The 13,909-nt window shown below is 37.9% G+C and overlaps 1 pseudogene; it reads left to right on the forward strand.

Moving 5' to 3' along the window:
* The first annotated feature begins 7,921 nt into the window (after positions 1–7,921).
* On the forward strand, positions 7,922–13,019 carry LOC116132769 (annotated as a pseudogene).
* The last annotated feature ends 890 nt before the right edge of the window (positions 13,020–13,909 follow it).

Raw genomic sequence — 13,909 nt, forward strand, 5'->3', positions numbered from 1 at the left:
AGATATGGGTTCTCATACTTTACAGGAAATGGAAAGCAGATTTGGAGGATGGAAAAGTTTCAAGAAGAGCGTTTTTCACGACTGAGAGGCAAATGCAAGACTGCAAAGTGATTTCAACACGTTGCATCAAGAATTGAAGAAACAGTTGACATCATTGGAGGCTGCATGACAGAGATTTTCAACATGATGAAAAACTTCTCAACAGCCTCCTCATCCTCTAGTCAACCTCACCCCCCCTGCACCATGATGAAGAATTTTTCCCTTTTGTTTATAAATAGAGATTTGAGCGGATGTTGTTAATAAAGATTGTAGTTTGTTTATAAATAAAGCTGTCTTTTGTTTATAAATAGATTTGTCTTTTGTTTATATATATGTCTACAACTCTTTTCAATGTATATGATATGTAAAAAAAAACAAAAAAAAGTATATTTCCTCAACTATATTATTATTTACTATTATTTTGCTTATAAACCTAAAAAAGTTAAAACAACAGCGTCAGTTTAATTTTAAAACTTATAAACTAATTTGCAAAAATATAAGCTCAGACAAATACTCTTAGAATATTACCTATGTGTGAACTTAGATAAGTTATATTTTAATATAATTAAACTCAATAATTGGTATTCACGTTGCCAAACCTAAACCTTATTAGAATTCCACCCACGATCTCAAATTAATTTGTATTTGGTTTGAAGTTTGGAAATTGGGTTGGCTTACCAATTTTTTTTTTTTTTGAGAGAAGAGAAGAAGTCACCTGTCCATGAGTGTTCCTCCCAATTTTATTAATAGGCTTCACTTGTGGGGAGGAAAAACCATGGTAAGAAGCGGGAACCTAGGATTTACAAAAATTCAATAAAACCATCCCAAATATCAAAATTATAAAGAAAAAGAACAAAACAAACAAACAAGCCTAAACTAAAGAAAACCCAAAAAGTCAAGTTACCATCTAAACTGAGGCAAACCCGCCTTATCCAACCGAAAAATGCCTTTCAACTTAAAGGCAAAGAATTAAAATCCAAAAAAGTATTATATTACCCTCCTCGCCCCGTCTAGCACGGAAACTGCTGCGCTATTCCTTCACGTAATTGATGTTAATGGTGAAATGTACATCTCTTAACAGTATCAAAAGATCACAATAGCCCATAAGTACCAAGCCGTGCACTTTGACTAAACCAAGATACAATCAAAGTGGAGTCACTCTCAATATTTATCTGATTAAACCCAGCTTTACACAAAGAAATACCAGCTAGTAACGCCTCAATTCAGCCTCATATTTGTGCCATGCCCGAAAGAAGAAGAGAAAGTCCTTTGAAAATACTCAACATCTCGAATGACCCCTCCTCCCCACAACTGCCGGGTTGCCACGGCAACATCCATTTACATTCAATTAATACACCTTCGGTAGGTTTCCTCCAATAAACCGGTTTCGGAATAGCCCTTGCTCTATCAACATAAGGCACTTCAAGAGCCCGAAGAATAACCTCATCCTAGTAGAGATAGGCCACTGTACCATAAGAGAGGAAATTTTACGTATCCGTACTTTCACTACCAACCAAACATTATTCGCCAATTTAGCTGAGTTCTCCATGTGGAGCTTGCAACGACGCATCCAAGGACGCCAGGTAATGATAGAGGGAGAGACCGAGAAAAACCCCTCTGTGACTCGACTTTGGAACAGGAAACCACTACATCACAGTTGACCACCAAGAAAGACCATAGACATTATTAATACCCAGCGTGATGGCTGCTGTCTCCACACCTCTGCAGCAATACTCCATTACAAAGCACATGATTTAAGCTTTCTGTGTGGCCATGATGCAACAATTACACCGAGATGCCAACGGGATCCAAGCGATTGCACCCAAGAATCCACTCTTAGCCCATTAAAACGGGCTTTCCACAACACACATAAATTTCTTCGTGTAGAAGGTGATGCCAAATCCAGTCCATGCCCAGATGCTCAGTGCCTTTCACACGGATTAGATCCCACGCCAGAAGCCGATGTAAAATCTCCTTAATACTAGTTTCCAAATGATAATATCAGTTCCACCTTACCAGCCACCACGCCGTTCATAATATCCTCTGTTTTGTCTAAACTGACCAGTTCCACCAATAATTCTCTCCAGGAACCATCAACCCATACATCTTTAATTGTGATCTGAGAATCCCTGAATCTCTACTAGCACATAAAGGCCCACTCGCCAACCACCGATCAAACCAAAAAGAAGAGTGCCCTCTCTCAACTTTACAATCACATTTTCGGCATATCAAGAGCACATTCATAATAGACTCAGAAACGGGAAGCATTTCTTCTAGTCTCAGCAAAGAAAATGTGGTCGTGTTTCACAATTTCGCACGGAAAAACTTGGTCCAAAGATTATCACCAGTTACCAATCTCCAAGCAAATTTCATCTGTAGTGACCTCTGTACTTCATGGAAATTCAGATGCCAAGTCCCCTTCTTGTACGGTTTGCATATCCTATCCCAAGCACACCATTCATTCTTGGTTTCCCATTCAAATCACCCCAAAAAATGTCGACAGCAAAGAGTTTGTCGACTGAAAACCTTCATTGGCACATTTAAAACTGCCAAGAGATGTGTTGACATACATGCTAAAACATGTTTCATGAGTGTAAGCTACCACCTTGAGAAAGAAGCTTTAATTACAACGAGCAATTTTCCTCCTAACTCTCTATGAGTGGTTCCAATGTCTAGATGTGAGACAACCAGAAACAAAGGGACACCCAAATAGGTGACTGGAAACTTGCCTTTCACAAAACTGTCGATCTCATGAGATACGTTGTCGAGCAAGTGTAATGGAATTTGAAAAAGAAGGTCGATTTTTCCTTATGATAAGCTGCCCTGACCACTTTTCATAACATCCAAAGTACTTAGAAGACGTTGAACAAACGTACCACCGTTCACAAAAACTAAAAGATCAAACATAAAGAAGTGCGATACCAAAGGCACACCCACTGGATGTGAAAAACAGCCAATACGACCCCTCAAAATTCTTGCAAAGCAATCTAGACAGTACCTCTCATAATAATAAAAAAACATGGAGAAAGTGGATCACCTGTCTTAGACCCCGAGCTGGTTGAAAGAAACCCTTGGAAGTCCTATTCATTATATAAGAACCAAGGGGAAGTGACACATTCCCTAACAAGATTACAAACCTGAGAAGAAAAACCAAAGGATGTTAGCACACTAACAAAAATGCCAGTTGACACGATCAGGCTTTGGCCATATCAATCTTCACCATAATGTTTCCGCCCTTAATTTTCTTATTCAGAGATGAACAATTCCTGTGCCAGAGTAATATTTTCAAAAAGCTGCGATCGGGAATAAAAACGCCTTGTTCATGAGAAATCAACTGTGATAAAAAAAGGGTCATCCTTTGCACTAGAACCTTTGAGAAATCTGTAAACAACAGAACAAAGGCTAATCGGGCGAAACTTGTCAAAACTCTTGGGCTCCTCCACCTTTGGAATCAACACCAAATAAGATGCTGTATAAATCTAGGAAAGTAGTACCCAAAAAGAAATCCTTGGCAGCATCGATAACATCCTCTTTGATCAGATCCCAAAGCTTAGATAGAAACCCGAACCAAAACCATCCGGCCAGGTGAGCTCTCTCTCGGATAGATTTCAAAGCAGCCAAAATCTCTACCTCGGTCGGGGCTAAAGCAAGAGCCACATTATTTCCTCAGATATAGAATTTGAATAAGGAAGTAAGATCCACCTGTTCAAAAATAGGAGGATTTGAAAGATAGTCTTGAAAATAATTTAAGGCTCCTTGAGAACCTGTTCCGACGAATTCAAAATCATACATTCTCTAGCCTTGTGTTAGAAATGACTTTAGATTTTCTCCGTTGGTTAACAACAACATGAAAGAATTTGTATTTGATCACCTTCTGAAAGCCATTTCTTTTTTTCCAATTGAGAAGCCGAAGTTCTTCACATTGTTCCCAAGTATCCAGTTCAAGTTTTGTAACCAAGAAATCACATTCACTCTTTTCATATCCACCTTGTAACGGCTCTTTAAAACCTCTAATCTCTCTTCCAATTCTTTAATAGTCTGCCCAACATGCCCAAAACCTGTTTATTCCAAGCTCGTAACGCAAGCTTCGTTTTCTTCAATTTTTCCGCCAACTGAAGAAGACCACAGAAGTAGTAGGTTCCTTCCAAACTTCTCAACACATCTCATAAAATCTGCATGGGAAACCCACATATTTTGAAAATGAAAAGTATGAGGGCCGAAGCTTACCTGTTGTTTTTGGAAATGAATGAGCATAGGACAATGATCCGAAGTCTTCCGATAAGGTACTCGAAGAAAGTTGAAGGAAATATGTTGGCAAAATGGATATAATCAGCGCTCTATCAAGACGTGCCCAGTTACGAGTATGCCCTCATGGCCATTACACCACGATAGTCGCCGTCCCATAACTAAAAGATCCAATAAACCACAATGATCAATACAATTATTAAAATCTTCATTGACGTAATAGGCTTGGATGACCACCAACTCTTTCACTATCTTCCCGAATAATTGAAGTCCCTTAACACAAGCCATGGAGATTCATTAGAATCTACCAACTCCAAGCTTTGCCATAAATTTACGTTCTTATCTATTGCGCTTAGATAGATAAAAGAAATGTAAAGCTTCTTTCACCAAACCGAAAAATCCTCAAATTAATTGGTTAGTCATAGATGACACCTCCTAATCACAATCATCACTCTAGAAAATCCAAATTTTACCATCAAAAGCCGCATTACTACAAAAATTCAATAACCCCATCAAATAGGGCCAGACGAGTCATTTTATCATCCTCAGCAAAAGGTTCCAAAATCCCAACAATGAACACACCAAACTCTTTACTCAACTTTTAACTGATTACGGGAATACCTAACCCTCGCAAATCCCAAACCAAAATTATCAATTATAATGAGTTTAGAAGGTCAGGATAAAACTGTTGGGATTGTCTCACTGTGTGTTTTCTTGAGTCATCTTGGACTAGGTTGGCTAGCCAATGAGCTCGGAACATTTCATCCTCCGAATCTAAAAGTGACACATGTTGGTCCTCCCTCACGGCAACATCATTTATAGATCTCGTTGATGTATATTCCAACTCTAGAAGTTCGGAGATTAGATCTGTGTGGCCCCCTTGTACGAACCTCAGTTCAGAAACATTCTCTAACAGCCAAAACCACCGTAGGACTACCAACATAACTGCACTTCACTACGCTCGACTTCTCTTTCCCGCATAGAAACGAATCTTTTCTGGTCACTAGTTAACAGCACAACCTATCCACCGATTGTTCCTGTGGCAGAGTTGTTTGGGCAATAACAAGTGCCATATACTCTGGAGCTGTATCATGGCATGTCTTTACCATGATTCTTCACAATCCCATCCGCAACCAGTACAGTATGTCAATCACTGGTAATTCGTCCTGACTAGTTTGTCTAGTTGCACTAGATTTTCTGCATTAACACCGTCCACAACATGCTCTATCTCCCCCTCATTCTCACTGTTTTTTCTTTCTCACCTTCTTTTTCTTTCCATACTTGCTGGTTCTTGATCAAAGTTTGATTAGTTGTTTCCCCTCCTGCCTCCACCTAGTCTCCCCTATCCGACAAACTACATTCGTATGCCTTGTCACAGCACTAGTGCAATAAAAACCAGGTTTTTCATACCTGACTTCTTGCCATATACTTCTATTTGCTGAAACGACAATAGGAAACCCTTTGATAGGTTCCTCAAAGATTCATTCTATGCACAATCGTGCACCCGAGCCTCGTTTATTCAATGTAGCATGTCAGTGCCAAGGAAACGGCCCAGAGTTGCTAGAATTTGAAGACAATCCCTTCTACACCAGTGCAGGCAATCCTGGTAGAAAATCTACTGAGGAGCCAAAGGAGACTCCTTCTTAAGATTAAAATATCTGGTCCATTTGAAAGCCGAAAGGAATTCCCCTCCATAGATCTTCCTTCACGTGTCCAACCATGAACAAGTCACGTTCATTTTCATGCGTATCAAAATATGATAGTCATCCATGAAACTGATTTGTAGAATCTCTAACAGACCCCAGTTTTTCACCACATGCAGACGTAACTTGTCTATGGAAGGCCTAACTCTCATGAATTCATCACCAAGGCAAACTTCAAATCTTCCGCAACCTTCACCATCTCGGTTCCAAGAATACAAAGCCCAACTCCCCATCAATATCTACCGAAAAACGCATTGGTAACTTGAACGATGCATTCTCTGCCTGTTTAGAAACCGCCTGGGCATAAGAAGTATTCAAAGACACCAAGTACGACGTTCCTCGTCGACGGCAAGGCCAGAGGGGCCATGCAGCGTGAAGAGGCAACCTTAGGAGCGTAAGAACCCAGAATAGGAAATCCGAGATCCTCGGACTTTCCAAAACAGAGAAATAAAATCAACTACCAAATGGGTTCATTGGGCAACCTCAGTTAAGGTGTGCATTCCTTCACAATTTATCAGTTTGCAATAGGATTTACCTGATAAATTATAACGTATTGAGTTGGCTTACCATGTAACTTTTACTTTATCTAATACAGTATGTAATGAATTAAGCCTACAATTGAGTGTTATTGTCATTTGTCAATGTATAAAAAATTTAAAATTTTATTTAGTTTTGAAATTGGCCTCCAACTTTATCTTATCACTTATGGTATTATCTTATAATTAAGAAAATAAAGACATGTTTAAAGAAATATTGATGTCATATCTTATAATTAAGAAAATAACAACATGTTTAAGGAAATGTTGATGTCAAACTCTCACATTGATTACGAAACAACAGATGTCACTTTACAGCATAAAGAAACCCTTACAACCTAGAGACACTTTTTTTATAAATTATATATTATACAATAATAATAAATAACGTGATATACTTTTACATAACATTGATACACAGATAAATTGATATATTTATTAAACAAAACACTGAGGTTTGCAAGTATATACATCGTTTTATGCTAAACGTTAAAGATAAGAGTCCCAATATACGAAGCCCCTCGGCTCAACCCGGACTCGACAGTCGACACATGTCGAGATAATTGCTAATTTGCTACAGGTGCCGCGACGTAAACAACGCAATCACTTTACTGAGTCAGTTTGTCACTGAGCTATTAACTATACTATTTCTTTTCCTGTGTATATAATACTCTAATGGCAGCCATTGTTTTATCATTAGCCACTTCTTTATCTTCTTCTTCTTCTTCTTCTCTTAAAGCTCTTCGTTCTTTTCTTCCTTGTTTTTCTCGAAACTAGGACCAGTTAGATCGTTGCTGTTCGTGGTTTTGGTTTTAGAGTCGTCTCTTTTGGAGTTGCATCTCAAGGACGAGGATCCATTTGTTTTTACTCTTCTGGTAGACGAGAAGGCAAGTTCATGGGCTCACTCCATTTCTCGTGCCACTCTTGGCCTCACTCAGCCCGCTCAAATCGAGCCCCCTAAGGTACCTCTTTGTCTCTATTTTGTTTTTGGGTTTGTTGTTTTGTTCATAAACTTTTGTGGGTTCAAAGGGAGAATCTTGATCGCGAAGTTTGTTAAAGGAAGGAAATTTATGTTGTTTGGTCACACTGAATAATGTTGATCTGATGATAATGGTGGAGGTTTAGATTGATTATTAGGTTAAAATCATTGAAATTTATGCTTTTGTTTGTTAGGTTTTAAGGTTTTTTAACTTGTCACTTGATTTATTGCAGTATATTGTATCTATTTTATCATGTTTTTTGGTTATGTTTTAATGTTTTGGATTTGAATGGATATTATCGGTGATGATTGATTTGTATGTTGATGTGATTTGGAATGCTGAACTGTTTTTTGGTAATGTTTTGAAGATCTCTTTACTGCAAAGAGATTGATGTGGTGGATGGAAAGGGGACATTCTTGCGTGGGTGTCACAGAGAGGCATGGCGAAGGACGATAATTCGAAGTTCAAAAACCCGATTTTGCAGAAGCTAGATTCCCAATTAGGTGGTCTTTTATCTGAAGCTTCTTCTGAGGAGGAATCACTGGAAAAGCTGGCCAGTCAACAGTTTTAAGACTTCAGGCCTCGGCTCCAAAAGGGTAGGCTTGATTGGGCTCGGCCAGTCAGCTTCAACTACGATCGATTTCAAAAGTCGGTGAGTCTGTTGCAGCCGCTGCAAAGGCTTCTCAAGCCAGCAATGTTGCTGTTGTTCTTGCCTCTTCTGAGGGTCTCTCGGATGAGTCAAAGCTACGGCTGCTACAGCATTAGCATCTGGTACTTTTTTTATGAATTTGTGGCATTATAATTGATATGGGATGTATATTTCTTCAAAACATAGTGTGATATTCAGTTTTTGTTGAATATTTGAAATTATGATAGGAACTGTGCTGGGGACACATGAGGATGCTCGGTATAAGTCTGAGTCGAAAATATCTGTGCTTAAGTCTGTGGACATATTGGTCTTGGAACTGGACCTGAACTAGAAAAGAAGCTCAAGTATGCTGAAGATGTTCTGTTGCTGTTATTCTCGGAAGAGAGCTTGTGAATTCCCCGGCCAATGTACTTACCCTGGTTCGTAGAAGCTTGCTGCATATTTATAATTCCAATTCTGCCTTGCAGTTGATATTTTATGAATTTATGTTATGCTTGATAGGTTCAATCTAAAAGATGGCAATTATATTGTCAACAAGAGTTGGCATTTTGATGGCCGTAGCTGTTTTGGTGTGTAGCAAAAGGTGATGGATTATTATTCATATTTGATGACTCTAATGCAGTGGCACTAGCTAGAGGCTTCAAAGATTGCTTCATGCAATGTGATGTTCTTTCTGCGACCATTTGGATGAAGAGAATGCAAAGATTTGAAAATGGGGTCCTATTTGGGTGTTGCTGCAGCCTCTGCAAATCCTCCTCGCTTCTATACACTTGTGCTACAAACCTCCTGGTGGATCAGCTAAAGTCAAGTTGGCCTTGGTTGGAAAGGGATTGACTTTGACAGGTGATTATTATGATTGTATTTAAAGTAAATATATTGTATTCCCACTTGCAAAAGGACTAGGGTTTTACTAAAATAACCTCGTGTGACTCTGAATGGAGTCCCCTATTGAGTTCATTTTGTCGACTAATATGTTTCTTATCCCTCTCTCATTTTTGTCTGCGTTGCAATGAATATTCAGATACTTTTAATGCTCGAGGGGAATTTTCTCTTTGCCTCACCTGGTTTGATGGTGATGCTATTGAGTGTTGTACTTGTTTTTTGTTCTCTCTCTTTTTGGATTCTTGAATATGGTCTTCTATGTTATTAGTGGCGGCTACAACATCAGACCGGGCCTGGCTGTTCAATCGAGACCATGAAATGACAGGGAGGTTCAGCGGCAGTTCTAGGGGCAGCAAAAGCCATTGGTCAGATAAACCTCCCGGTGTGGAGGTGAGCATTCATGTTTCATTGACAAGAGAAAGGATTATATCCTGACCATCTTGCTGTCTGTTGTTTTTTACTTTGTCCATATTTTCCAGTCCTCTAATAGTATTCCCCCTTCTCACCAATTCAAGAGTCTTGTACGTGCAGATTCATTTCGTCATTGCAGCTTGTGAGAATATGATAAGCGGAACAGGTATGAGGCCTGGAGACATTATCACAGCTTCAAATGGAAAGACAATTGAGGTACATATCCGTGATATTTAATAATAATAAGAAATCGGTTGTTTTACTCATGATAGGCTTTTCATTCAATAAAACATGCTATGTTTATGTGAGATACATTTTGTAGACTCTAACATTTTACTTGAATTGTTTCATATTTTGGGAAAGTTAAGTTGAGCTTGATGCCTTATAATCCTTCGCTAACGATGCATGTTGTGTTGGGTCCCTGTTTAAGTCAGTCAGTGCATCACATCATCTTTGGCTGGAGCTAGCAATTGGATGCGTTAACAGGACCACTTTGGGTGGGATCCAAATTCGGAAGCCTGTGGCCGGTGTCATCCAATTGATTGTCTCAATAAAATAAAATTAAAAAAAAAAAAAAAAAAAGCTATTGTCTCATGGGCTTGCTCATTGTCCCGACATGCCTGTTAACTTTAATTGGTTGGGATCGGAGGTGTGCTAAGATTGGTTTGTTTTATACTGAAAATGAGCTGAAAGAATTATAAGGAGCCGGGCATAGCCAAGCCATGAAAATGGTTCATTTCTCATGCACAGCCATAGTATATATACCAATGATTTAACATTTTACCGTATCAGGAATGGTAAGATTTCTTTTTAATGGATTATGGTATACCTTTAGTTTGTGGTTGTAATTTCAAAGATAGATTGGAGTTCAGTAATTTTTTTAATAAACACTTTATACTTGTGTTGGATGCAGTACATTTAATGCATACAAGGTTTTGGGATTATATTATACCTTTTCATTGATATTCATAGAAGAATAGATTAATTCTTGAGGTTTTCATCCATGAAAATAAATTAAATAGCTTTCTTCCTATCTATTGCAGGTCAACAATACTGATGCTGAAGGAAGACTTAACTTGCCGATGCTTTAGTTTATACTTGTAATCTTGGTGTAGAGAAGGTAAAACTAAATCACACAACAAAGGTTTGTTGAGGAACCGAGAATACCTTGGAACTTTTCTTTGCTATATGAACATTAAGCTTTTTATGACAATGCTTCTTGAATTAGAGGAAATATGGATATATATTTTTCATATGCTTTTCATAGTGATGATGAGAGATTTAATATCTTCTTGATAGATATTGAGTGCATCTAAATCACTATAAAACTCGGTTATACCTTTGGATGTGTTGTTAAAAGTATTTGCATAAGTGTAATGCAAAATTGAGAAATTTCTCATACTATATTCTATATACATTATGCTATTAAATTCACAAGAATGCTATGCATGCATACTCTTCCCAAATTGTTACTCTTTTTTTAATTAAATACCGTTCCTTTTTCGAGCTTTCTTGAATTTTTGTGCTAATACTAGTTCAATCATTCTGCAGATTATTGATCTGGCAACATTGACAGGAGCCTGTGTGAGTTGCCCTTGGACCTGCAGTTGCAGGTAAATAAGTGTTTCAGTTACATTTTTCTTTTTGATATATGACTAAACATGGTTTTTTTTTTGTTTCTCAAAATATAAATGAGTTTTGATAAATTGGTTCAGTTCAATTCAGGTGGGGCGGGGGTGTGAACTAATTTAAATGTATTCTAAAATGAATCTTTCTCCTGTTAGGTGTCTTACTCCCAGTGACGAATTGGCGAAGGAGGTTCTTGAAACTGCTGATGTCAGTGGGAGAAACTTTGGAGGATGCCGTGGAGGAAAGTTATGGGAGACAATGAAATCAGGAGTCGCTGACATGCTCAACACTAGTGTTAATCGAACAGCTGGTGCTATCACTGCAGCTTTGTTCTTGAAAAAGGTACTGAAATTTGGCAATCTACCTCCTGTCGTTTTCGCTATTGTTCGTTCCCACTAAGTATGTGTTCTCTAAAGCCTATCACCATGACTTTAAATTATATCTATTTATATTTTGGTTGGTTTCATGTTAAGAGATTCAATTGATGTAGAGGTGCACACGATACATAAAACTGCATTGAAAAAACCCTGAACGAATCTAGGGCCGTATGAACTCATATCATTTTCTTACTTTGTCCCGCACTCTCCACTTCCATAATGTATTCCTGTCAGTTAGAAATGTGTTGGGGAAGAACCTCTGGATCGGGGAATAAGTCGGTGTAGACTTGCTGGAGATTGATTCTCAAGGTCACCATTTAGCGAGAAGGCTCAAAATCTTGCGCCTGCTTGTTTACTTTTTCTTTTATCCTATCTATCATACTCAAAATACATATTTGTTTTCATTTTCAAAATTACTCATAAATTATTCAACTATTTCAAACCCTTTAGGTTTGTTAATTTAACTAAACATCCCTACAAAAAAAGTTTAGAAATTGACAAAACACCTTTACCCACCCACATTTGCAGATTCCAGCCCATCGTCGAAAGGTGATCGGAATCTGTCATAATGGGTACACTACAGTTGGATTTGGTCGATAGTGCGCCAATCTAGCTTTTTTTGGGTAGATCTACTGTGAATCTGGCTAGAAAAGGCCGGATCTAGGTAAAAGATTAGCAATTGACGGCTAGATCTTTGGCTAGATCTGGTCGTAGATTTGGCCTTTTCGGTCAGATCCATGGTGGATTGGTTGGAAAAAACCGTATCGGCCACGATCGGTCAAATCCCACCAGTCGTGCGTCATTACGGTAGGTTTCAGCCACCTTCTGACGGTGGTGTGCAGAATTACAAATGTGGGTGGGAGGGAGTGTTTTTGTCAAATTTTAAATTTTTTGTATGGGATGTTTAGCTGAATTAACAAACATAGGGGGTGTTTTTGTTTGTGTAATTTTAATCCTACCTCTAATAACAACCCAACTCAGCATTTTCAAAAATCTTACTCAAAATAATAAGAACAAACAGTAGGTTGTTTCCCGATGATAAAGGGTTTGGAAGGGATCTAGTTTCGAACTCAGAGGTACTAAGTGGATCCTAATATTAGAACAATGATTTGCAGTTTGTAGATGAGAAGGTTCAGTGGATGCACATTGACATAGCAGGCACAGCTTTAAGTACTGACAAGAAGCGCGGCCACGCAGGATTTGGCATTACAACTTTGTGGAGTGGGTTCTGAAGAACTCACTTAGAATATGCAATACTGGAGAGCACTCATTACACACCGAGAAAGTCTAAAGATAGAATGGGAGGAGAAATGCAAAAGGAAGAAGAAGCCAAAGCTGTGGGTTTGTCTGGTTTTCTGTTATGAATAAAATTGCTAAGGCGTTGTTCATTTTCAGGCTTGTTGAAGTAATATTACCAATTTGGTTGTGAAGTGTGAACTGATATTTTTAGCACTTTCTTGCTTTTTACGATCAAACAGTTTCTTTCCACATGCTTTATTAATTTTTATCCTTTGGAGAATTCCCAGAATCAACGGAATTATGTAGAACTTCTCAAAGCAAAAATATGATGGAATGAACTCTAAAGAGAAGAAAATAAAAAATGGGTTTGTAGTGAGCGTTTGACCCATAACATTATTGACAAATTTGGATAAAAATGTTTATTCCTTCAAATTTAAACAAAATATGATAACAGTATGTAAAAAATGAGAGTGACAACAGTATGTAAAAAATGAGAGTTACGATCGTATTTTAAAATCATCTCACTACGAAAAAGGCTGAGCACATGAGAGTTTCAATTGTATTTTCAAAATGAACAAGTATTCATATTGTTTTAAATCCAGATCGGAGGGTAACCTGTTATTGCTGGGTCATGGGTCAACCAGTCCAATCGATCGGTTGGATCGATAATGTAGCGATACTTTATTTTAAAAAATTATTATTAATCCCTCAAGTTTTAATATATTACAAAAATTCTCCTAAAAAAGCTTAAATTAGTCCCTAAAATTTTTATTTATTTCAAAAATGCTCCCAAAAATTCAATTAATCCCTAAACTTTTGATATATCTCCAAAACACCTTTATAAAATTACAATTAACCCTTATAATTTTGAAATATTATAAAAACCCCCTAAGACCTGAACTTGACTGGAGAAGATGCCGGGTCCCGATCGGACCGGTCTAGTTCTGTTTTTAAAATAGAGGTGTTCATTATAAAAGGTTTCAATTGTATTTTCGAAATGAACAAGTGTTCATTATAAGCAGACCAAACACATGGGGATTTACCTTTGTTTTAAAAACCGGATCGGACTGGCTGGTCGGACTGGTTGGACAGGGAACTGGCAGCTTTTTCGGTCTGGTTTAGGTCTCAGGGGGTTTTTGAAATATTTTAAAATTATAAGGGTTACTTTATAATTTTATAAGGGTATTTTGGATATATATCAAAAGTTTAGGGATTAATT

Source organism: Pistacia vera, unplaced genomic scaffold (assembly GCF_008641045.1).
Source record: "Pistacia vera cultivar Batoury unplaced genomic scaffold, PisVer_v2 Contig260, whole genome shotgun sequence".
Lineage (NCBI taxonomy): Eukaryota > Viridiplantae > Streptophyta > Magnoliopsida > Sapindales > Anacardiaceae > Pistacia > Pistacia vera.